This window comes from Lissotriton vulgaris, chromosome 11 (genome assembly GCF_964263255.1).
Source record: "Lissotriton vulgaris chromosome 11, aLisVul1.2, whole genome shotgun sequence".
In the NCBI taxonomy this organism is placed as follows: Eukaryota; Metazoa; Chordata; class Amphibia; order Caudata; family Salamandridae; genus Lissotriton; species Lissotriton vulgaris.
The window spans coordinates 447046-472180 of record NC_141699.1 but is presented as its reverse complement, the minus strand read 5'-3'; the positions used below and the strand labels follow the sequence as shown (position 1 = coordinate 472180).

At 50.7% G+C, this 25135-nt stretch overlaps 1 protein-coding gene across 1 annotated transcript in view; it reads left to right on the top strand.

Annotated features, from left to right (window-relative positions):
• Window positions 1-9343: 9343 nt before the first annotated feature.
• Window positions 9344-25135, top strand: part of DGCR8 (DGCR8 microprocessor complex subunit) — a 236955-nt gene continuing 221163 nt past the window's right edge. Inside the window, exon 1 of the mRNA XM_086942619.1 lies at window positions 9344-9501. The gene's annotated coding sequence lies outside the window, so the exon portion shown is untranslated. The remainder of the gene's footprint in view (window positions 9502-25135) is intronic.

Here is a 25135-nt window from a genome sequence, read left to right as displayed (position 1 = left end):
TAACTTTTGTGATAGAAATAATGAAAAAAAGTTTTTTTAACAAAAAAAATCTTTTGATAAAATAATAAATTGCTGGTGCTTTATGTCTCTTATGTAGGTAGCCCAATAGATGCTGATACCAGCCTCGATAAAAGAAATATAGGTCAAGTGGGAAGTTTTGATATTGATTTTGGTTGTTTGTTGTCCCCCTTTTATCCCAGACCTACAATTAAAAAGTCAGAGGGAGGTCCCTGATCAATGTGTGTTCCTCTTGTCAATTTATTTATTTATTTTTTATTTATTTTATGTAGTTTATAGAGCGCGCAGCTACCCCCGGAGGGGTGTCCCGGCGCTAGAATCCTGAGTCACCAAGGGAAAGGGGAGTAAAGCAGGGAAAGCAATGAAGTGGCTAAAGTCCGGAGAAGAGCCAGGTTTTGAGTTTGGCTCGGAAGATGGATTCAGACGGACAGAATCTCAGCTCAATTGGAAGGGAGTTCCACAGTTTGGCAGAAATGACACTGAACCCTCTGCCACCAGTTCTAGATAATCTGAAACGGGGCGAGATCAGGAGGCGGAGGTCATTAGATCTCAGGGATCTGGTGGAGCGAGATATCGAAACCCGTTTTTTCAAATAGTTAGGTCCACAGTCGTTGACGGCTCGATAGGTGAGGGTGAGGACCTTGAACTGAATGCGGCTAGCCACTGGAAGCCAGTGGAGTTCCCTCCGGTAAGCAGAAACAGATTGGCGATACGGGATGTTACCGATCAGTCTGGCTGCAGCATTCTGGACGATCTGCAGCCGGCCTATGAGGTATTGGGGGGCACCAGCATAGAGGCTATTGGCATAGTCCAAGTGGGACGTGATGAGGGCTTGGGTGACTGTGCGGCGGGAATCCAGGGGGAGATAGGGGAGAATTTTTCTGATCATGCGCAACTTCAGGAAGCAGGCAGAGGTGACTTTATTAACCTGGGTTTTGCATGACAGGGAGTCGTCAAACTGGAAACCCAGATTCCGAGCCGAGTGAACGGGGGCCGGGGCGGGATCAAGCGCCGTGGGCCACCACCACGAGGAGGGGATGGAGGTTCTCTGATTAAAAAACAGTACCTCCGTTTTGTCTGCATTCAATCTGAGGTGATTCGCGGTCATCCAGACACTGATGTTGTTGAGGCATTGGCGAAAATTGGCGAATGCGGAGTCCGAGTGGTCCCTGAAGGAGAACACCAACTGTGTGTCGTCAGCGTAAGAGACCACCCTGACTCCGTAGGACTCCACAACGTCGGCCAGGGGGGCAAGATAGACGTTGAAGAACAGGGGGCTGAGAGCGGAGCCTTGCGGCACCCCGCATGACAGAGGTTTTTTCTCTGACTTGAAGGGACGCAACAGTACCCTCTGACTTCTGGACGAGAGGAAGGACTCGATCCAGCTGAAGGCAGTGCCACCAATGCCTATCTGCTTAAGTCGGTCAAGGAGGATAGGGTGAGAGACCGTATCGAAGGCTGCGGACAGGTCGAGGAGGACCAGCATGGCCTCCTCGCCCCTGTCCACACATTCTCGGATTGTTTCGGATACTTCCAGCAGGGCCGTCTCAGTACTGAATCCGGCTCTGAATCCGGATTGTGATCCATGCAGCAGAGAATGATTTTCTAGGTATTCCGTGAGTTGCAGCTGCACGGCTTTTTCCAGGACTTTGGCGGGTTTGGGCAGAAGGGAGATGGGACGATAGTTAGCAAAAACAGTGGGATCAGCGTCCGCTTTTTTTAAAATAGGGATCACCAGGGCCTCCTTCCAGGTGGTAGGGAAGAAGCCATGGTGAAGGGAAGCATTCCAGATGGAGAGGAAGGGGCAGGCGAGTGAAGGCGCTAGTTCTCCCATGATTTTTGCGGGGACAGGATCGGAGGGGGCGCCGGATTTGCAGTGAATAAGTAGTCTGATAGCCTCGTCCTGGTTAAGTTTGTTAAATGAAAGAAAGGACGGTGAATCTGGGGGGCTAGTGGAAGGAGGTGAGGTGGCAAGCCCTGTGGGGAAGGAGACACAAAGTTTGTTAATCTTTTCGAGAAAGTAGTCTGAGAGTCCCTCGCACAGAGCCTGACTCGAGGTGTTCTGAGGAGCCCTGGCCGGAGGGTTAATAAAATCTTTAACAATGCTAAAGAGAGTTTTGGATGAGTTTTTGGCTTTATTAATTTGAGAGGCGAAGTGGTCTTTCATCGCGCTTTTTTTTTGTTTAAGGAATTTTCTCAGGGCTGTTCTATATAGAAGTTTGGCTTCGAGGTCGTAGTTTAATCTCCACTTGCGTTCAAGGGCCTTGCATCTGCTTTTCTCCTCACGGGGGGAGGTGGAAAACCAGGGAGCAGAGGGTCGCGACCTAGTGGAGGTGATAATTTTCTGGGGGGCGATAGAATTAATCGCATCAACGAGGGTAATGTTCAGCCTAGAAACGTTTTCGTCAATGTCCGAGGAAAGGTACTCCGACTGAAAATGGAATAACGGGTCCAAGGTGGCACATGTAACCTTGTGCCACTTTCTTCCCAACTCCTTCCTTGGGGCCATAGGGGCAGATTTTCGTCCCAGGGCAAGAGAGAAGGGGATGAGGTAGTGATCAGTCCAAGTAAGAGGGAGGGGTGGGAGGACAGTGATATGTGGGAAATTGGCAAATATGAGGTCCAGAGTGTGACCAGCCACATGAGTGGGACCTACGACTAATTGCTTGAGATTGAGGCTATCCATAGTTTCCAACAGGTTGGTTGCCTTCACACAGAGCGGATTGTCTATGTGGAGGTTGAAATCGCCCAGGACAATGAAATATTGGTGTTTGAGAGATAGGTCAGCCCGTTGGTGGACGAGGGCAGTGAGAGAGGGGGAGGTGGCGGGGGGGGGATTATAAACTAATGTGCCAGCCAGGATAACTGCCGCAGAGTCAGAAATGGAGAAGTACATGGCTTCAATTATACCAATGTTAGTGAGTTTGGTAAAAGTCAGCTGGAGAAGGGATTTAGAAATGACGGCTAACCCGCCTCCAGACTTACCACCAGCCCGGTTCAGGCATTTTATATCATATCCTGGGGGAATAGCCAGATAGATATCCGGAGAGGAGGAGTCTGTGATCCAGGACTCGGTAAGGAAGAGAATATCCCATTCATCAGAAGAGATGGACATCCAGATGTCATTGGCATGCCGGGGAAGAGAACGGCAATTGATCAAACCAGCTTTCAGGGTGCGCTGATTAGAGGAGGGTAACTGTAACAGGGGACGAGGAGAGAGACAAGGTTGGCAGGGCGGAAGAGTGAAATTGCATTGCGGGCAATGGTAATGAGCGGCCTCCAGGTGGTTTGGGATGCAGCGAGTGCTGGTCAAGCAAGGGCGCATATTAAATAGGTGAAGTTGGGTATTGGACCAACATGTGCGGACGGGGCTAGTGGAAGAGGCAGGGGAACTGGCCCTGGGCCCGGTCCAGGCCCGGACGGGCCAAGACGGGCTTGCCTTTGGCGCGCCTTCGGCGCGCTGACGGCGCGCCCGCTGCGCCCGTCCGCTGCGCTTCCTAGCAAGACACATCTTTTTATGTCGGTGTGAAAGGATTCATGGGGGTGTGGCCAGCTGAGGTGGGCGTGTCCGCCGTGGCGCCTCGCCCTCAGTGATGGCGAAATGAAGCGTTCGTTGCAGCGCTAGGAGCGCTGTTTCAGTGCACAGGGAAGTGGTTTTAAAAGCACAAGGTATCACACAACAATATTTTTAAAAAAGCAGATTCACTCCCGGCTTCCGCCTCAGGAGACTCACGGATCAAAGTGACGCGCTTTTCCAGCTGCGCGCACTTTATAGTGACAGAAGGGGGCGTGGCCAGCTGAGGTGGGCGTGTCCGCCGTGGCGCCTCGCCCTCAGTGATGGCGAAATGAAGCGTTCGTTGCAGCGCTAGGAGCGCTGTTTCAGTGCACAGGGAAGTGGTTTTAAAAGCACAAGGTATCACACAACAATATTTTTAAAAAAGCAGATTCACTCCCGGCTTCCGCCTCAGGAGACTCACGGATCAAAGTGACGCGCTTTTCCAGCTGCGCGCACTTTATAGTGACAGAAGGGGGCGTGGCCAGCTGAGGTGGGCGTGTCCGCCGTGGCGCCTCACCCTCAGTGATGGCGAAATGAAGCGTTCGTTGCAGCGCTAGGAGCGCTGTTTCAGTGCACAGGGAAGTGGTTTTAAAAGCACAAGGTATCACACAACAATATTTTTAAAAAAGCAGATTCACTCCCGGCTTCCGCCTCAGGAGACTCACGGATCAAAGTGACGCGCTTTTCCAGCTGCGCGCACTTTATAGTGACAGAAGGGGGCGTGGCCAGCTGAGGTGGGCGTGTCCGCCATGGCGCCTCGCCCTCAGTGATGGCGAAATGAAGCGTTCGTTGCAGCGCTAGGTGCGCTGTTTCAGTGCACAGGGAAGTGGTTTTAAAAGCACAAGGTATCACACAACAATATTTTTAAAAAAGCAGATTCACTCCCGGCTTCCGCCTCAGGAGACTCACGGATCAAAGTGACGCGCTTTTCCAGCTGCGCGCACTTTATAGTGACAGAAGGGGGCGTGGCCAGCTGAGGTGGGCGTGTCCGCCATGGCGCCTCGCCCTCAGTGATGGCGAAATGAAGCGTTCGTTGCAGCGCTAGGAGCGCTGTTTCAGTGCACAGGGAAGTGGTTTTAAAAGCACAAGGTATCACACAACAATATTTTTAAAAAAGCAGATTCACTCCCGGCTTCCGCCTCAGGAGACTCACGGATCAAAGTGACGCGCTTTTCCAGCTGCGCGCACTTTATAGTGACAGAAGGGGGCGTGGCCAGCTGAGGTGGGCGTGTCCGCCGTGGCGCCTCGCCCTCAGTGATGGCGAAATGAAGCGTTCGTTGCAGCGCTAGGAGCGCTGTTTCAGTGCACAGGGAAGTGGTTTTAAAAGCACAAGGTATCACACAACAATATTTTTAAAAAAGCAGATTCACTCCCGGCTTCCGCCTCAGGAGACTCACGGATCAAAGTGACGCGCTTTTCCAGCTGCGAGCACTTTATAGTGACAGAAGGGGGCGTGGCCAGCTGAGGTGGGCGTGTCCGCCGTGGCGCCTCGCCCTCAGTGATGGCGAAATGAAGCGTTCGTTGCAGCGCTAGGAGCGCTGTTTCAGTGCACAGGGAAGTGGTTTTAAAAGCACAAGGTATCACACAACAATATTTTTAAACAAGCATTGGAAATGCAATAGGTCTCGCAGCATTAGAGTTAGTGCTTTTAGAATTGTTTATGGGTTTTTTTGTAAATCTTTAGCATTTTTGTTTCCTGTAGCCAATGCTAAAGAATTAAAAAAAAAGCCATAAACATTTCTAAAAGCTCTAACTCAAATGCTCCGAGACCTATTGCACTGTGTGAGGGTGAGGGGTTGAGGGTGAGTGAGGGTGAGTGAGGGTGAGGGTGGGTGAGGGTGAGTGAGGGTGAGTGAGGGTGAGGGGTTGAGGGTGAGTGAGAGTGAGGGTGAGTGAGGGTGAGGGGTTGAGGGTGAGTGAGAGTGAGGGTGAGTGAGGGTGAGTGAGAGTGAGTGAGGGTGAGGGTGAGTGAGGGTGAGGGTGAGTGAGGGTGAGTGAGGGTGAGGGTGAGTGAGTGAGGGTGAGGGTGAGTGAGGGTGAGTGAGGGTAGGTGAGGGTGAGGGTGAGTGAGGGTGAGTGAGGGTGAGGGTGAGTGAGGGGTTGATGTTGAGGGTGAGAGGGTGAGTGAGGGGTTGAGGGTGAGTGAGGGTGAGGGTGAGTTAGGGTGAGGGGTTGAGGGTGAGTGAGGGTGAGGGGTTGAGGGTGAGTGAGGATGAGTGAGAGTGAGGGTGAGTGAGGGGTTGAGGGTGAGTGAGGGTGAGTGAGGGTGAGTGAGGGTGAGTGAGGGTGAGTGAGGGTGAGGGTGAGGGGTTGAGGGTGAGTGAGGGTGGGTGAGGGTGAGTGAGGGTGAGGGGTTGAGGGTGAGTGAGGGTGAGGGTGAGTGAGGGTGAGGGGTTGAGGGTGAGTGAGGGTGAGGGTGAGTGAGGGTGAGTGAGGGTGAGGGTGAGTGAGGGTGAGGGGTTGAGGGTGAGTGAGAGTGAGGGTGAGTGAGGGTGAGTGAGAGTGAGTGAGGGTGAGGGTGAGTGAGGGTGAGGGTGAGTGAGGGTGAGTGAGGGTGAGTGAGGGTGAGGGGTTGAGGGTGAGTGAGAGTGAGGGTGAGTGAGGGTGAGTGAGGGTGAGTGAGGGTGAGTGAGAGTGAGTGAGGGTGAGGGTGAGTGAGGGTGAGTGAGGGTGAGTGAGGGTGAGTGAGGGTGAGTGAGGGTGAGTGAGGGTGAGTGAGGGTGAGGGTGAGTGAGGGTGAGGGTGAGTGAGGGTGAGTGAGGGTGAGGGTGAGTGAGGGTGAGTGAGGGTGGGTGAGGGTGAGGGTGAGTGAGGGTGAGGGTGAGGGTGAGTGAGGGTGAGGGGTTGATGTTGAGGGGTTGAGGGTGAGAGGGTGAGTGAGGGGTTGAGGGTGAGTGAGGGTGAGGGTGAGTTAGGGTGAGGGGTTGAGGGTGAGTGAGGGTGAGGGGTTGAGGGTGAGTGAGGATGAGTGAGAGTGAGGGTGAGTGAGGGGTTGAGGGTGAGTGAGGCGGAGTGAGGGTGAGTGAGGGTGAGTGAGGGTGAGTGAGGGTGAGTGAGGGTGAGTGAGGGTGAGTGAGGGTGAGGGGTTGAGGGTGAGGGGTTGAGGGTGAGTGAGGGTGGGTGAGGGTGGGTGAGGGGTTGAGGGTGAGTGAGGATGAGTGAGAGTGAGGGTGAGTGAGGGGTTGAGGGTGAGTGAGGGTGAGTGAGGGTGAGTGAGGGTGAGTGAGGGTGAGTGAGAGTGAGTGAGAGTGAGTGAGAGTGAGAGTGAGGGTGAGGGGTTGAGGGTGAGTGATGGTGGGTGAGGGTGAGTGAGTGAGGGGTTGAGGGTGAGTGAGGGTGAGTGAGGGTGAGTGAGGGTGAGTGAGGGTGAGTGAGGGTGGGTGAGGGTGAGTGGGGGTGAGTGAGGGTGAGGGTGGGTGAGTGAGGGTGAGTGAGGGTGAGTGAGGGTGAGTGGGGGTGAGTGAGGGTGAGTGGGGGTGAGAGTGAGGGTGGGTGAGGGTGAGTGAGGGTGAGTGAGAGTGAGAGTGAGGGTGAGGGGTTGAGGGTGAGTGATGGTGGGTGAGGGTGAGTGAGTGAGGGGTTGAGGGTGAGTGAGGGTGAGTGAGGGTGAGTGAGGGTGAGTGAGGGTGAGTGAGGGTGGGTGAGGGTGAGTGGGGGTGAGTGAGGGTGAGGGTGGGTGAGTGAGGGTGAGTGAGGGTGAGTGAGGGTGAGTGGGGGTGAGTGAGGGTGAGTGAGGGTGAGTGAGGGTGAGTGAGGGTGAGTGAGGGTGAGTGAGGGTGAGTGAGGGTGGGTGAGTGAGGGTGAGTGAGGGTGAGTGAGGGTGAGTGAGGGTGAGTGAGGGTGAGTGAGGGTGAGTGAGTGAGGGGTTGAGGGTGAGTGAGGTGAGGGGTTGAGGGTGAGTGAGGGTGAGGGTGAGTGAGGGTGAGGGGTTGAGGGTGAGTGAGGATGAGTGAGAGTGAGGGTGAGTGAGGGGTTGAGGGTGAGTGAGGGTGAGTGAGGGTGAGTGAGGGTGAGTGAGGGTGAGTGAGGGTGAGTGAGAGTGAGTGAGTGTGAGAGTGAGGGTGAGGGGTTGAGGGTGAGGGGTTGAGGGTGAGGGGTTGGGGTTGAGGGGTTGGGGTTGAGGGGTTGAGGGTGAGGGGTTGAGGGTGAGGGACTGACTGCTGGCATCTGGCGAGAAAACTCTATGCAGCGGCAAAACAGCCTGAGCAGACCCAGCGGTGGCCATATCCAACGAAGGAGCGCACTGGCGGCGACGTCCTGCTTCAGGCTGGCTCTCCCAGGATGGTAGCCTGGTGCAGTGCAGTCCTATTGTGTTGCACCTCCGCCTCTGTCTAATCCCCGTTCTGCTATCTTGGAGCGAATGGCAGCATGTGAGGCCACCGGGCTAGATGACCGAAGGTCATGGCTCACCTGAGTTGCATGAGGGAGCTTACAGGCCGGAGAGAAATCGTGGCGCCTTTGGACTGGACTCAGCAGCCTCGACACTTGGGGAGGGGCAGAGGCAGCGAGTACACACTTTGGGGAGGATCCCCTTACTAACAGAGCACAGCAGAGGACGTGGTGCGGGCCGCTGCTCGGGCCCCCGTATACCAGAGCTGAACAGTGAGCACCCACGGACGCTAGGAAGTGAGGCCAGAGATAATACGCTGCTCTTTGTCTATCTAAAAAAAAACAAGCGAAAGGATCGGAGACACGGCGGGTAAAATAAACAAAAAAAGAAGCCGGAGGGAAGAGAGGGGAGGGGGGAGGAGAAATGCGGGAAGGGGAGGGGGCGGAGCGGGTCAAATCAACAAACAAGCCGGAGGGAAGAGAGGGGAGGGGGGAGGAGAAATGCGACACGGCGGGAAGGGGAGGGGGCGGAACGGGGGAGGGGGCGGAGAGGGGACATGCACGCGCCCGTGACTTTTAAGGTCAATGCGCATGCGCATAAGCTTAATGCGCATGCGCATTGACCTTAAAAGTCACGGGCACTGCAAGGAATCGCCACGATTCCTTGCAGTGTAGATAAAGAGTGGATAACTCGCAATACTCTCACCTTGCTCGATGCGCATGCGCATCGACAGGCGAGACCTAAAAAGCAGATTCACTCCCGGCTTCCGCCTCAGGAGACTCACGGATCAAAAGTGCCACTGCATGAGATTATTAGGCTGGGAGGAGGAGAGGGGGTCCTGTCTGTGCTACTGAGTAGGATTGATAGGTGGGGGCTCTTGTCATTGCCACGGCATGAGAAGGATATGCTAGCTAGGTCGAGGGAAGGGGTTCTTTTTAGTGCCACTGCATGGGATTGATAGACTGGGTGGTGGGGCCTCTTGTCTAAAAGGGGGGGGGGGGTACGGGTGGGGGTTCACCTGTCAGTGCCACTGCATTGATGGGAGGGTTGGAGGGAGTTCTTGTCAGTGCCACTGCATGGGATTGATAGGTTGGGGGCGGGCCTTGTCAGTGCCCCTGCATGGGATTGGCTGGAGGGGCTTTCGTCCGTTGCTGGGCTACACTGAGGGGCAAACGCTTGCCAGTTGTTTATTGGCTTCGTCCTCATTGGTTGCACGTGCTGCCGTCCATAGTGAGGCGCTACGCGAGGCTTCTATGAGTGGGCGGGCTCGAGTGACGACTTTAGAAGGCGGCGGACTTTTATTGGACGGCTACCCTTCACTCTGGGTTTATTGGCCAGGTGGGCTACGACTTGGCCCGCCGCTGTTTTTTTTCTTTTTTAGAGACGCCATCCACTGCCGAGAGCCATCCGAACTGTACCGGCTGGCGCGCGCCACTTCCGTGCACCCGACCTCCCTCCATCCGCTGGACCGCTGCTGTCTGCCGGGGCCTAGGCCCGGTCTGTGGAACCGCCGGTCAGCCGCCTACGATCTCCTTGGAGGCCGAGTCCTGTACGGGCCACCCGATGACACCTCCAGCTCGCGCCAGCCTCCGGAGCGGTGAGTACGGCCTCGGCTGGGGAGGGGCGGGGATTGAATCCAAGGTACCGGAGCTCCTCCTCCGCAGGACAGGAGCTCCTCTGCCTCTAGGCGCTGGACCCATTCCTTTCCGAGTGATCCTCGGGCTCCGTAGGGCTGAGCCCCGGGCACTGGCTGCACAGACTCCCCGGACTGTGCAGTGCTACAGGCAGCCCCGTAAGATTCCTAGGTGCACGCCTGCCGTCGCTCTCCAGTCAAGGATTTTTTTTTTAATTCTGGCTCAAATTATCATTTTTTTACTCTTTTATAAACGAAGGCCATTATTTCAAAAACTTTATTCTAGCACAGAATGTATCTTTAAAACTACATGTGCAATACAATTACACATACATGCAATAAGCTTTAAAAACACAATGCCTAGTAAGATGCAAAAAGACGTTGACATGGCCAAATTATTTTTCCCCAGCAAAAGTGCAGGCTACAATTCATTATAGTGATGGTTATAGTACCACGAGCTCTCACTGGTGCTTTCAAGAAGGCATTCATATGATTAATCTCCTTCAATAGTTGAGAGAGCTCATTGAGTGAGGATCTCAAGTTAATACCTCGTTTTTTTGTTTTTTGTTTTTTTTCAGACATGGGATCAGAAAACGCTTTGAATACATGACATACAATCCACAATAGAACCTTAAATGTGACATTGTTTGCCCTGAACTGCCATCGCAGAGACACGGCATAAAATCAAGATTAACATTAACATCTAATGGGCACTCGAGATATTATTGAGCCAGCCCTGTATCGTAACCAAAGACTCTGTTTTCATCGGCCCCTTGATTTCCCCACAAATAGCCAGCAGTGCCATCTAAATGGGAGTGACGTCATATTGTACTTGTTTTATATAGTACTTACTACCCCCTGATGAGTTGTCAAAGTACTCTTTTCGGCAAGGTGCATAGTCACCTTACGAATAATAATACAATAGTTTATTAGTCAATTAAAACCATAAACAAAATCATGCAGTATATAATGTTTAAAAGTACATACAAAAAGGATTAAAAGAAAAGATGTCATACATTTTTTATGGCCCCTGAGCATAGTGTCACTAGGCCTTCACTTTCTTCAACTTTTCTAATTGGGTTTTTAAGTAGAGGTGCCAAATACAGATATAAATTGGATAAGAGTGGCTGATCAGGCACTGGTCTTTTCCCTAGTGTATAAAGTGCAAGATTGCCATATGGGCGACTGAAGTTCCTTAAATAGCTCGCTAAAGGTAATTAAAGTGTTTATGTGCCGGACTGATGCTGGTATAAATACAATGCCAGATAGGCTATGGTTCCCCCTGTGAAGGGTCAAGTGTGCAAAACTACGCATTATTAAAATGCCAGGTTAAATAAAGGAGTGTAGCGGGATAGGGAACAGCTGATTATGGTGATCCCTAGCAATCCGTCCTTGGAGAACTACTCATGTTAGGTTTGCCTTAAAGGCTACTCATTTATCACGTTCTAAAGTTAGAATTAGGAACCCCCTCCAGATTACTCCTTGCCCAACCTATAATCTGATTATCTTTTTGAAAATATTTAACAACTGGGTTAGTCTAATGGTCAGCATTGTGTTGCATGGGTCCATAGACTCCACCAGTCCGGGCCTGCATTACATAATTCCCCGGTCGAGAAACTCCCATATTAATAAAGATCTTCGTTGAACCATCAATACTGGACAAAGGCATACAAAGTGGAGCAATGTCTCATTCCCCTGGTGGCATAGACCGCAGGACCGATCTTCACTTAAACCAGCCATCCTCCATTTTGGCATGAGGTCTATAGTATGGGTATTACTCCAAATCTTAAGGCAAGAAATGACTGTTTGATCTTCTGGTGGAAGGGTACTTCCAAAAGGGCTGATTCTCTTAAAATCGAATATGATTTCAACACAGCCACCCATGACAACACCTAGACAGGCTTTCCTTATCTGCCTTCCACCTTTGCAGTTTGGTTGATTTATTTACTAATTTATTGAAGGTTTGCCCAAAGGTATTAGAGGTCCATAAGTCACCCAATTCAAGCATCCTAATGCATTTTTTATTTATTTTTTTAGATTTTTATTATTTACATCAGCCAACAAACACTTCTCCCACAAATTATATGACAGACATACACCGTTTCAGCACAATTAAGCACAATCCAATACACAAAAACATTACCCTGTAGTATTGCATCATTACAGTTCAAGCCCCACCAGAGGTGCAGTCCCTCTTTCTTTTCATTCTGTATCCGAAGCCTCATCTTCGTGTTCAGGTGGTGGCTCACAAAGGTCTCCCCTATATTTATTCCAAGACCCCCAGAGCTTACCCCACTGCCGAGGGCACCCACGATTAATAAATAACGTTCTCTCAGCCATCATGGCAGCATCCATGTCTCTTCCCCATGCAGCAAGAGTGGGAGCCTCCGCCACCCCTCATTTTTGGGCTATGTTTCGCTTAGCAACCATGATTCCCAACTTGGTCCAGCTTTGAGCCGGACAGGTTAGGTTGTTAGGCTCCCACACGTTTAATAAGCACCGTCTGGGCTCAGTTATCAGCGAAAAACCCTCTGATTGCGACATCATCCTAATCACCTTTGACCCGTATTCCATTATTTTAGGGCATTCCCATATAGTGTGGAAAAAGGTGCCCTCATCTCCGCAGCCCCTCAAACAGTATGGGTGTAATGCTTTACCTATCTTGTGCAGGGTGTGCCTAGTGCAGTGTGAGCAATGTAGAATTCTGAGCTGCACCAGCCTAAGTCTTGAGAGTATGCCCACCTCCCGCGGGGAAGCCATTGCCTCCTGCCGCCCACCTCCCGCGGGGAAGCCATCGCCTCCTGCCATTCAGAGTCGTCATCGTCGCCTATGTCGTGGGACCATTTGTCTCGTAGGACGCCCGTTGGGTCCGGTAGGTTATTCACCGGTTTGCGATATGTGAGTGAAGTGGCTTTCTTTTGCATACATTCTGTTAATAGCCTATCTTCCAGGGGCTATGCCTCTGGGACTTCAGTACCGGAAGGTAACGCTGTCATCAGGGCGTGTCTGATCTGTATATATAGCGAAATCGTTCCATAGGTGCCAATTCATATTGCTGTTGAAGACGCTCAAATGGAATCATCTCACCATTATGCCACAAGTCGCCCACCGTGGATATGCCTATATCGTCCCATTTGTCAAACTCCTTAGTATTTCTAAGTCTACCCAGACGTTTTATGTCTCATAATGGAGTGAGTTGGGTTATAACCCCACACCATCCCAGTTTGGTCTGGGCGGTATGCCAAAGGATCACAGTATGTCTCAGTAGTCCGATCAGTGTTGGGGTCTATTTTTTATCATAAAGAGGAGAGCGCTTATCTCTCGTGCCTAATAATGCTCTGTCTGCCTGGAATGCTGGGTCTGACTGCGGAGCGTGCAGCCACTGATTGACCTTCAGTTGCGCCGCCCAGTAGTAAAGTTGTATATTGGGGAGAGCTACTCCACCATCATACCATCCTCGCACTAACTTGGATTGCGCTATACGTGCCGGCTTGTTGCCCCATGGAAGACTTGATACCTGTGCCTCAATCACCCTAAAGTACGGTGTGTTCTCCAATGCATATAGGAAGTGGGGTAAAGCCATCATCTTGAAAAGTGCTGCTTTGCCGAGCAAGGTCATCGGGAGGGTTTCCCAATGCCTCGCATCCCGCTTGAGATTGTCCAAGGGCGGTTGCAGATTCCTTGTAAAGAAGTCCACGAGTCAGTAGTGATGTATATGCCCAGGTATTTAAATGCGCCTTCCGAAATTCGGAGTGGGCAATCAGTGGGAAGTCGCGGCGGTGGGCCGTAGAGTACATACAGTATCGATTTGGACCAGTTTATGGTATATCCAGACGCTCTCCCGAAAATTTCACATATATTTAGAAGGGACAGTATAGATCGCCTAGGAGAGGTCAGATACAACAAAACATTATCCACATATAGGGAGATTCGATGCTCCCTGTCCATTTGAGTCCACTTATCATTGGCTCCCACCGTATCCACGCCGCCGATGGCTGCAGCACGAGGGCAAAAAGTAGCGGCGATAATGGGCAACCCTGACGCGTGCCACGCGTCGGGGGGGAAATCATCAGAAATGTGACAGTTGGCGGTGACATGGACCATGGGTTTGGTATATAGAAGCCGGAACTGCGCACAGAAGTTTCGCCCAAAACCCAGATGTTGGAGTACTGCGAATAGAAGGGGCCATTCGACTATATCGAACGCCATTTGCGCATCCAGTGACAGCACCACTGCCGGTTCCTGCCAATAGACCGCCCGTGCAAGTACTCTGCCAGGCATAAAACCAGACTGGTCTGGGTGTATTAGTGTCGTTAAGTGGGGTGTCAATCTAACCGCCAGTAACTTTAATAGTATTATAGCCTCTGCATTAATTAAAGAAATAGGGCAGTAAGAGGTGCATCGATCAGCTATTTCCCCCGGTTTTGGTATAGCCACTATGGTGTGCTGATCCGGTGGGAGTTCGCCCCTTTCTAAGCTGTCATTATACATGGCTAGCAGGTGAGGTGCGATAGCCCCGCCGCCTTTTTATAGAGTTCGAGAGGTATGCCGTTTGGCCCCACTGCTTTACCCGATTGCAGTGCTCCAATTGCCGTCTGCAGCTCTTCTATAGTAAGAGCTGGCTCGAGCTCGCGGGGTGAGTCTGGGCATATCAATGTCCGTCACATAGGTCAATGCCTCTTCTTGGGTCATCGCGGAAGCGGACGTATAAACTTTCTGGAAGTGTAGTGCTAGTGTGTGCACTATCGTCCACGGGTCAGTTATTGCCTGCCCTTCCTCCGAACTCAGCTGCGCTATCCATCTGGTACCCCTGCCACTTCTGTCTAACCATGGCAGTAATTTCCCAGCTTTATCCCCCGTGTCGTATACTTTGTGTCGTGTGGCCATTATTTGCTGTTTGTTTAATTCCGTAAGATGTTCCCTATATTGCCGTTGTTTGGAATGCAGACTATAGGATGTGTCAGGAGTTGGGTCCTCATCTTGTTGGACTTCCGCGTTGTGTAGTTCTAGCTCCATAGTGTGTAACTCTAACTGCCTCTCCCTCTTGCGCTGTGATGGAGGCGATAGCTTGGCCCCTGAGTACCGTTTTATACACCTCCCATAGGATGGTCGCGGAGTCAACTGATGTGGCATTTTCTTGGAAATAATGATCTGTCGCCTTAGTGATTGCTTTCCTAATCTTGGGGACTTGTAAATAGCCGGGATATATGGGGTAGATGCGCCGTCTTGCCTGATGGTAATGAGTATATGTCAGAAGTATTGGGGAATGATCAGAGACGCATCTAGGTCTGATCTCTATATTGTCTATCTTATTAAGGCTGCCAGCCGATCCCAGGAAATAATCAATTCTCGTCAAACTATTGTGCACCCCAGAGTGGTATGTAAATTGTTGCGCTGTAGGGTGGTGCCGTCTCCTTATATCTGTGAACCCCAGTGCGTCCATAAAACTCCAAAGAAGGGACACTCCCACGCTATCCGCCCTCACTGGGTACCTATCCATGGCCGCGTTCATAGTCGCGTTAAAAGTCTCCACCGATGATTAACTCCCCCTCCGGCAAGCCAAGCAAAAATTCACTAAGATCTGGGAGCGCCGCTGCATGTAGCGCAGGAGGAACATGGACTGATACAATATTAAGAGGCCGCCCCTCCCATTGAGTGACTATGGCTGCAAATCGCCCCGATCCATCAGTTTTGGCTTTGTGTATTATTAATGGAAACTGTCTTTTGACCATTATACCTACACCTCTAGACCCTGAGGAAAACTCAGTAAGTCACCATCTTGTATCCCCATCTATCCATCGCTTTGCTGGCAGCGCCAATAAGGTGTGTTTCTTGGTGCGCACCTCTTGATACAATGCAAGACTAGACCCCGCTTTATTTTGTCGCCCAGGCCTCTCACATTCCACGTAAGCAGGGAAAGAGGTGGTACCGGCTCCGAAGGGCCTTTGACTACTGTACTAGTTGTGGTATTAGTTAGTGCCATAGCCATATCCAATGGGGCCTGTAAAGTGTATCATGGATTCGTGGGTGTAAGTCGTGTACTTCATAGTTTGTGCCCAACCGTGTATAGTATCCAAAATTAATACAAATGCTTTGAGAAGAACATTGAAACAATCCTATTTCCCCCACCCCCCTCCCTGCCTTGCGGATTCAGAACTGCCTGCCACCCCAACTCAGCAGAGTGCTTTGAACCCAATCCCCGAAACATTACTTGCTTGTATGGGAGCAGGAAGTCCGAGGAAGACCGTACACATCCCCTATCCCAGAGTCCATAGTCGCTGACATGTCCATTATCCAGTTCTTAGCCGAGGCTAGCCCAGTTGGGTGTTTGTACACAGTGTCTACCTATGGTTCATCAGTGTTGCATTAAATCTCACTCAGCAGCTTCTTCTTGTAGACGTCCCTCTTCTTCCATCCGCTGATCTTGGTCGTCCGGGGTGGCCTCCCTCTCGAGACGCTGGTGTAGTCTATCCCTACGCCCTGTGTTTCCAACCCATCGCCATCCTTCCAGCCAGTCGTGTGCCTCCTCCGCTGTCTCAAAGAACCATGTCTTTTCTTCCGCAACCACGCAGAGTTTTGCTGGAAATAGCATAGAATAGGGCAGTTCACAGGCTCTCAGCTTCTTCTTGACCTCCAGGAAGCTTCTGCGACGGGCTGACACCACTGCTGTGTAATCTGGGAAGAAGGACACCGCAGAATTCTGTACACGGATTGGTGGTGCCACCCAGGCCGTTTGTAATATAGCATCCCTATCACAATTGTTAAATATGCGTGCCAGCACCGGCCTGGGGGGAGCTCCAGGTTTAGGCCGGTACCCTATGTGCGCGTTCCACCGAGAAGAAGTTGGAAAGACTTTTAGGCTGTAGTCTAGTGTTGATCAGTTCCTCGATGTACAGGTCAATGGCGGGGCTCCCTTCAGATTCCGGAATATCAGTAATTCTTACATTGTTACGGCGAGAACGCCCTTCCTGATCGTCCAGTTTAGCCGCCATTTGTTTGTTTTCTGCCTCCAACTGTGACACTTTTTTTTATTAAGGTGGTAGTATCCCTCGTCAAGGATGTAGTCACTTGTTCCACCTTTGTAACTCTGACGGACATTTTCTGGAAGTCCGCCCTTAGAAAGGACATGTTTGCAGAGATAGTCCCCACTGTAGACAGCACATTGTTGAGGGCAGACATAATATCCTATAACGTCACTTTGGGCGGTCCTGCTTCATCCGTGTTTTTTTCTGTGGGCCCTTAACGCTCTGTCAGTGGGGGAAAGTCTTTGTTGTATGCAAATTTGTCAAATTTTCCTTGCTGATTCGTTCGTGACCCTTTACCCCTCATGTCGGCTGGTTAGTCCCTTCCTTTCGTCAGCCCCTAGCGTTGTGTGCCTCAATGTTATATCAAAGGATCAGCGGGGTTGGTTCCTGGCTCAGCACTCGGACCCGCAACCCGCAGTGACCACCACTTCTCGCTCACTGCCACTTTCCGTGAGGCTATTCCGGCCACTTCGCCGCACTATGCACCTGCAGTGGCACAATTCTGGGGGGGATCTCTTCTGACGTCTGTGGTGCCTAAGTATTAGTCACTGCACATCCAATGCAAGTTCACATGCACAATATTAGGCACTTCCCAGCTCTGTGGCCCACAGCGGACTGCAAATGCCTCCCTCCCGTCCGCTGATAGTTTACTCGTGGTGTTAATGCAAAGTCTAGTTGTGGTCATTAATCATCTATGCTGCCGGTTGCGCCAAATCCCCTGGTTCTACGCTCTATGGGGGACACCCTGACAATGGGGTCGCACGACCCATAAGACTTCGCCCTCAAGGGTTCCCACGGGTCTTCTCAGCAGCACCAGGTCTTTCTTCCACCCTGCGTCCGCGGCACCCAGCAATGTCGGCCGCCAACTTTAAGTTATCCTCACCAATAGGGCACCCCGGGGCAGTGAAGAGTCGCAGGCTCCGGTGCGTCCAGGAGGCGGTCCCACTACACCAGCCCTTAGGCGCCAGCGCCTCCTCTGCAGTGATGTCCGGTTGTGAGCTTGGCGCTCTGACTATTCACCAAACTCTAGTCCGCTGCTTCCGCCGTATGGTTAGGCCGCTCCGCACCAGGCCGGTCGTCCACACCGCACCTCCTGCACCTAGTACGGTCTGCCACCGAGTTTACTCTATTCGCCCCAGCACGCCGATCAGCAGGCTTACTCGCTATCTTTGTCCCCAGGCATCAGCACTTTCTCGGTAGCGGTTTCAGGCAGCTGGCTCTTCACTCGGCCGGTCGGCAAACTTTAGTCCGCTGCTTCATCCGCTGACGTAGGCCGCCCCTCGTTGCACAGCACACCTGGCGTTCAGCTCGGCAGAGAAACACCGGAGTCAGCCCAATCTGCGTTGCTAACCTTCAGCTGGTAATACACGTCATCTGGGTACAATTCAATGAACGGATTATGGGGAGAAGGTCTCTCCCTCGGAGCTCCGTCAGACTGCGGCCATCTTGCTCGGCAGCAAGGCACGCCCCCCCCCCCCCCCCCCTATGCTATTTTCAAGATATTTCTGGTGAGCGCCATTCCCCCCGTTGTAAGTTGATTCAGTTCCAGACTAAATTAGCCAGGGTGTTTGCAGCTGCTGCTCGTAGATTGACAGAGCTTTACGAACGCCGCTGGCCTGGCAGTCACCTTACGATTCTCCATAAGTGTTCTTTCCGAGGTGGCAGGTCCTATAAAGCCTTCCATAACTGTTTTTTATTGATGTTTAACTTCTAGTAGTGCAAGCTAGGGAATCTTGGTGCCATTATTACAACTAAGGCAATCTAAAATGAGGTCCCAGGTTAAGCTTGCCTTCTCATTTTTCTAGATCTCCAACCATAAAAGGGGAGGTCAGGCAGTAATGTTATCCTCAATATATGAAATTCTTAAATAAAGGTTGATGGGAACCATAAGGGCCTTTCTGAAAAAAACCTGTTCTCTTCAGCGTGGACAATGTTAATTCTCCCCCCTCTGGCAGCAGCAGAACTGAATAGGTGCAATAGCTACACACCATTGAGGCTCACTGTAACTCCCAGGTATGCCTGCCGTCCCCCATAGAGGGCTCTCCACCCCCTCCATCTACTGGGGTTGGATAATTTCTTTGAGGTGTTTGGGGAATACTGTTCCATGATAATGCCACCACAAGCCTGACTAAGGTTTGTCTAACAGGGCATACATCTATCCGTGACCACTGTTTCTTTGTGCATACCCAACTTCTCTCTTTACGGTACTGAAGAAACGCCAAGGATCTGGTTTGGACTACAAGGGTGTGAAACATGTTGACCCTATGACCTTTATCACTATTCACTTCCTGAGAATCAAACCTAACTTTCTCCTTGGTGGAAGGTATAACGTTCCTTGCTTTTAATCATACCGGGTCTGGCCCACAAATCAATTACCTTTTGAAGTACTGTCCCAATATTTTTAACTCCCCCTTGCACTTACCCCACACACCCGCACTCACCATTACGACGTTTTCCTTTAAAAATATCTTCGCTAAAGAGCCCTCTTGCGGGGCCATTGGGGGACTGCAGCGCCAACCCCACGAGGAGCAAAAACAACTTATGATGAAGCATGACACCTTAACAAGAGTGTGAGGGCAGCTCCTCAAATTTGAGGAATTTCCCCACTATATTATATCCAACCTGAGACTTATCTATCATAGATTAGTTATTTTTCTTCTCTTCTGTAAACACTGCCCGTAGCTTAGTGGACCGATGTACCTCCATAGGAACACTTACCCCTTAGTGTGTTTGATATGTGTTCTTGGGAGCCTGGGTACTGGACCTCCTTTACTGCTCTGACCCTTTCCTTGTTAATTATACAGTTCTGGATACCCCAGACTTCTGCACCATATGTGGCTGTAGGTACACATTAAGCTTTATAACTTTGTAATAATGGCAAGAGGGCTTCACCACCCCTAGGTTTGGTAGGCCAAATAAAGTGCTGATAGCTTTTGATAATTTTTGTCTGCTATGTGCAATATGGGGAGCCCAAGAGCCTGCAGCAAAAGTTAGACCTAAATAAGAACAAGCACTGGCGTTCCCAATAGGTCTCGCAGTAGGAAAGTTGGAGCTATTACAATTGCAAATAACAATGCCTTTTATTTTTGTTTTCATTTTAAAAACATAAAGGGCTTTGTCATTTACAAAAGCAATAGCTCCTACTTTCCTACTGCGAGACCTATTGTGCACTGCACAGTGTGGGTGAAAGTGGCACTGCATGGGTGTGAGTGGCGTTGCGTGGGTGATAGTGGGCTTGCGTGGGTGATAGTGGGCTTGCGTGGGTGATAGTGGGCTTGCGTGGGTGATAGTGGGCTTGCGTGGGTGAGTGGCGTTGCGTGGGTGAGTGGCGTTGCGTGGGTGAGTGGCGTTGCGTGGGTGAGTGGGGTTGCGTGGGTGAGTGGGGTTGCGTGGGTGAGTGGGGTTGCGTGGGTGAGTGGGGTTGCGTGGGTGAGTGTGGCGTTGCTTGGGTGAGTGTGGCGTTGCTTGGGTGAGTGTGGCGTTGCTTGGGTGAGTGTGGCGTTGCTTGGGTGAGTGTGGCATTGCGTGGGTGAGTGTGGCGTTGCGTGGGTGAGTGTGGCGTTGCGTGGGTGAGTGTGGCGTTGCGTGGGTGAGTGTGGCGTTGCGTGGGTGAGTGTGGCGTTGCGTGGGTGAGTGTGGCGTTGCGTGGGTGAGTGTGGCGTTGCGTGGGTGAGTGTGGCGTTGCGTGGGTGAGTGTGGCGTTGCCTGGGTGAGTGTGGCGTTGCCTGGGTGAGTGTGGCGTTGCCTGGGTGAGTGTGGCGTTGCGTGGGTGATAGTGGGCTTGCGTGGGTGTGAGTGGCGTTGCGTGTCTGAAAGTGGTGCTGTGTGGGTGAAAGTGGCACAGAGCCTTTGATGTGGCCTGGCGCAGGAGAAATGCTGCTGCTGGGAACAGATGGCCTGGCCGTGAAGCAGGGAGCGGGGCAGCGCTGGGGAAGCCTGTGGGAGGGTGATTGATGCCTTTGATGTGGCGATATTAAACACCCCTCCCCCCCCCCGCCCCCTCCCCCCCATGACGAAGTTAAACAGTGGAAATTCATTGGGAGAGCAGACTAAAAGTCACGTTTAAGGCTGTGATTCGGACCTTTTGAGGAACGCAGAAAGAGGAAGATTCTTCCTCGTGTTGGCATGGATGGGTTAAAAAAATTGTAAACAACTTATCTCCGGTTTTAAAGTGAATTTATTAAATTAACGTGAATACCTACAAAGTGGCCTTTATTTTATTATTTGCAATCCATGCTTACTTTAAAAAAAAAATCCTGATGCAATGCGAGTTTGCTTGATATGATAAAGGTGTAATATCAAACAGATTTAAAATGCTACACAAACAAAACGACTTTATGTAGTATTCTGCAGGCCTTCGCCTTCACAACAGATTACCAACGCATCGCATGCAGCTACGCCCTGCCACACAAGTGAGAAGCCGAGTCATACGTGTCCTTCCATTTACAACAGACAAATGCCGACCAAGTGCCATCTTATAAATACTTGATCATTTTTAAATAATTCAGGCTTCCATCAGGGGTCATTTTACTTGTTATTACATAAATTATTTACACGATAATTAGGAGAATGTACAACAGAAAATCTTCATCTAATTGTTCACTTTAGAGTATTGCAGTTCTGTCGCGTGTCACTGACAGTCCGGTCTCCATGTGCGCGGGTGTCCGGTTACCTGTCCTTTTTCTGCTCCTTGGTCTACATGTCCCTGGTGATCAAATCCCATTATATAAACTTTAACGAGAAATGTGTGCAAGCAATCTGTGTGTTCTTTGTATGGTGGCCTTGTATGTGTTTTAGCTTGAGGGCACACATTGTTTCGTTTGGCGATGGTGGGTCGCAGATATAGGTTGGTGGGTACCACGACTAAGTATCTTTTGACTGCATTGGTAGTTGGGTTTATTCATTTATAAGTAGTTTTACAAAGCGTGAACTAGACATGGGCCAGCTGTGGGTCTTGGGGGGGGGGGGGGGGGGGGGGGTTGTTTCCTCTCGCTGCATGCAAGGCAAGGGAAACTGAGAGTACGGCCGGCCTGCGGCTGGCCATGAATAATTAGGCGAGGAGAAGCCCTAGGGGAGGAGAAGCCCTTTGATGTGCTGGGCTGTATAGAGTGCAGGCATGGTGAAAGGAGATGCGTGGAGGATGGGGGCGGGCTTGGGAAACTGAGAGTACGGCCGGCCATGAAAAATTAGGGGAGGAGAAGCCCTTTGATGTGCTGGGCTGGCCCTGAATGCGCGTGCTTGTTCACGTGAACTTCATGAAAACCGCGGGGCTGAAAGCCCTTAGTTTGACGATGTTTTCGCCACTTGAATTCTCGCTCCGCTCGATGCGCTTGCGCACATCGATAGGACGCGAGACCTAAAAATGCTCTGTCTAACAGTGTTATTACCTATAGAAGGAGAAGGCAGACCATGTTTCTTAGTGCTGCAAGACATTATAAAAGATTAAAAAAAAATAGTATGCAAGTCTAAAGTAGTCACAAAGTCAACAAAACCATGGACTAAATGGCATAGGGCTCTCGGTGTATGTGCCATTAAGACAGTGTCTTTTAGTCTTGTTTTTACCATTATAATTCCAGGACTACAAGATCTAGAATTCAAATAAAAACCATTGTACTGTGAGTTGCACATCACACATGGACCTGGGCGTCTTGGCAGCTGTATAAGGGAGGGATTTGAACCATGGACTGGGCAGCATGTGCTGGATCTGTCAGGACAGATGCTCCACCTGCACCCAGGATGCGGGGTGCCACCATTTTTTAGGGCTCGCCTGTTGTGCGCAGCACAGCTGGCTAGCTCTATAGGGGCTTATTCAGTCTTTAACCACACCACCACTGGCTGGCGATTCCTTGCAGTGCATGAAGCGCGTGCACAATGCCACCAGCCGCCTGCCTGCCTGCCTCGCATTCCCACATCAAAGGCAGCCCTCCCAGCGCATTTGTCACCCCCTAATTATTCACGGCCTGCCGGCCGTACTTTCAGTTTAGTCTCCTTTTAACTTGCTCGCATTTCCCTCCTCCCCCTTCTGGGTCCTTATCTCCTCGCATTCCCCCCTCCCTTCTCGCCCAGCCCTTTGATGCTCTGCTGTAGACCCTGCCTCTAAACCTGGCGTCCCATCTTTCACCCTCTCGCTTCCCCCTTTCCTCTCCATTGACGATCTCCCTCATGTGTGAGTGCTACCTGAGCTTGTGGCCTGTACCCGTCATATCTCTCTCCCTACCATACACTGTTTATTTCTTCCTGTATGCAGCAAACTCGTGACACACACGGACCCTGGCCGGAGCGGGATCCAAGCTCAGTCAAGTTCAGATGGGCGCGGGCCTCCAACCATTCCAAACACCATGCACGGTGCAGTGTGCCACCAGCTTTGGCAAGTGCGTCAGCGCCCCACTTAGGGACAGTAAGCGCTATATAGATGTTGCAATTGGTGGCAGGCTTTGGGTCAATTATGCCCCATATTTGAAGACTTTCCTCTTACAGACCATTACAGAGTGAGCATTTAAATAGTTCAACTGCTAGTATTGAAAGCTTGGCAGCTAAATTCATATAACCGAGGACCTTTTGTAGAAAAAATTGTAACCAAATTGCTTTATCTCCTACTGCCTCGCATTTCTTTTATACCAAAGCAGATAGCACTGAGCAAGCACTGGCAAAGCTGTGCAGTGGTTAAATATATTGTTTAAATTTTGTTTTATTGTAAGCTACTATATATTCTACGGACGCGCGACGGAGACGGAATAACAAAAAAAAACAGTTTCTGCGACGAATGGTAAACAGTTCGCCAACGGGCCCCTCACCCCCCCCACCCTCTCTCTCCCCCCTCCCCCCCCCCCCCCAAACCAGCAGCCACGCGCTCTCATTAACTGCAGGCCTAATGAACAGGGCCTGGATTTAAAGCATGAGCGCAGATAATTCACGCGCCGCTAATTAGCGCCTAGCCCTGATTACAGGAGCTAGCCGAGGCCCAAACAAAGTCGCGCGGATTCATAAAGCATAAGCCGCGGCGCCCCCCAACACTGCCGTTTCCACTTATCTTGAGCACTCACCCCTCAAACAGAGTCAGCGCGGTACAAAAATCATAATTACAACCAGTGCGTTGGAACTAAAAGGATTAAAATTTAATGCATCAGGAAAACAAACACCAAGCTATTTTTTAGTGACTCGACATCATTGTCCTACCATCTCAATTAGTCCATCTCTTCATCCCCCACTTTACTTGTCTGTTAGTCGCTCCCCCTCCTTATTATGAACCCCCTCATTCTTCACCAATCACTCGCTATACATTTGCTAATGCTCCCCATTGGGGCTTTTACTCCTCACTAACAGTCCCTCCCCTCACCTTTGTTTCCCGATCCTGTCCGCTTTCCCAGACTCACCCACTGTTTCCCAAACCTCAATTCCGAACTACTCCATAATCATTGTTTACCTACATTTTTCCCATCTCCCCCAACCCTCTTCTGTTACTGCCCTCTGCTTATTCCTATTTAAGCGTGTCTTTTCTCCACCGCTCACCCTTCCATTATAATCCCGATGCCTTCCTTTGCCCGCAATATTACCTCTCCTCACTGGCACTGATTGCAAGGGACACAATTTCAAACTGGGTGGAATTTCTCTTTCCCAAGCCTACTACTTCCCTTGCTACTGACATCTTTCAATCCCTTTATTCCTCTTTTCCAATCCCGCCGATGACTTTTTTCCTTTTCTACCTCCCACCACTCTAACCACTCCCCCCTCACTCATTCCATTGACATTGTTCCTACCTTTTGCCCCCCTTTTCACCACCTTGCTATTACCCCCATCACGCGTGTCTCTGCAGTGCGTGTGCGTGTGTGTCTGAAACAGTTTATCTCAGTGTACACTGGCATGCGAGGACGTGTTTGTATGTGACGACGTCGTTGTATGCGAGTATATCTGAATAGTGTTGAAAACCCATCCCTGCATGTGTGCATTGGAAGTGTTTGTGTCTGTGTATGCATTCAAAGATCGTCGTGTGTGTATATTCTATGTAATGTGTAAGTGTGTGTTAACCGATGTTGGTGTATGCATTCAAGAATCCATCTGTATGTGTTTTTGTGTATGATGATGATCTTTTTGCGGTGGTGTTATCTGCATTCAAAGACGGAGTTGGGTGTTTTTCATTTTAATGTATCTTTTGTTTTGTGTGTGTATCATGCCTGTGTGTAGCATAGACGACGATTTATCTGTTCAATAATGTTATCTCGCCTATATTTATATAGTAGCATGCATCTGAATTTGTGGTCTGTCTTGACTGTCCATTTCTCCAATGCTTTTGCATATTGTGTTGACCGGAGTTGATTTTGTGCAATTTGCTGTGTCTAATGCAGAGTGTATTTTATCTGGTACTTTTATCTGGGGCTATGGGAGAAACTGAAAGCCATTAGTCGTCCATTGTGTGAGGTGATTTCGGGGTTGCAACCTGCAAAGGCGGAATAGTACAACACTCGGCGACCCTGCAATTATTCTTACCGCTTGAAAAATATTGTTACTGAAACTATAGGCATCATTTAGATTTAACCGAGCTGGAACCTCGTTAGGAGTGAAGGAAACACCAGGCT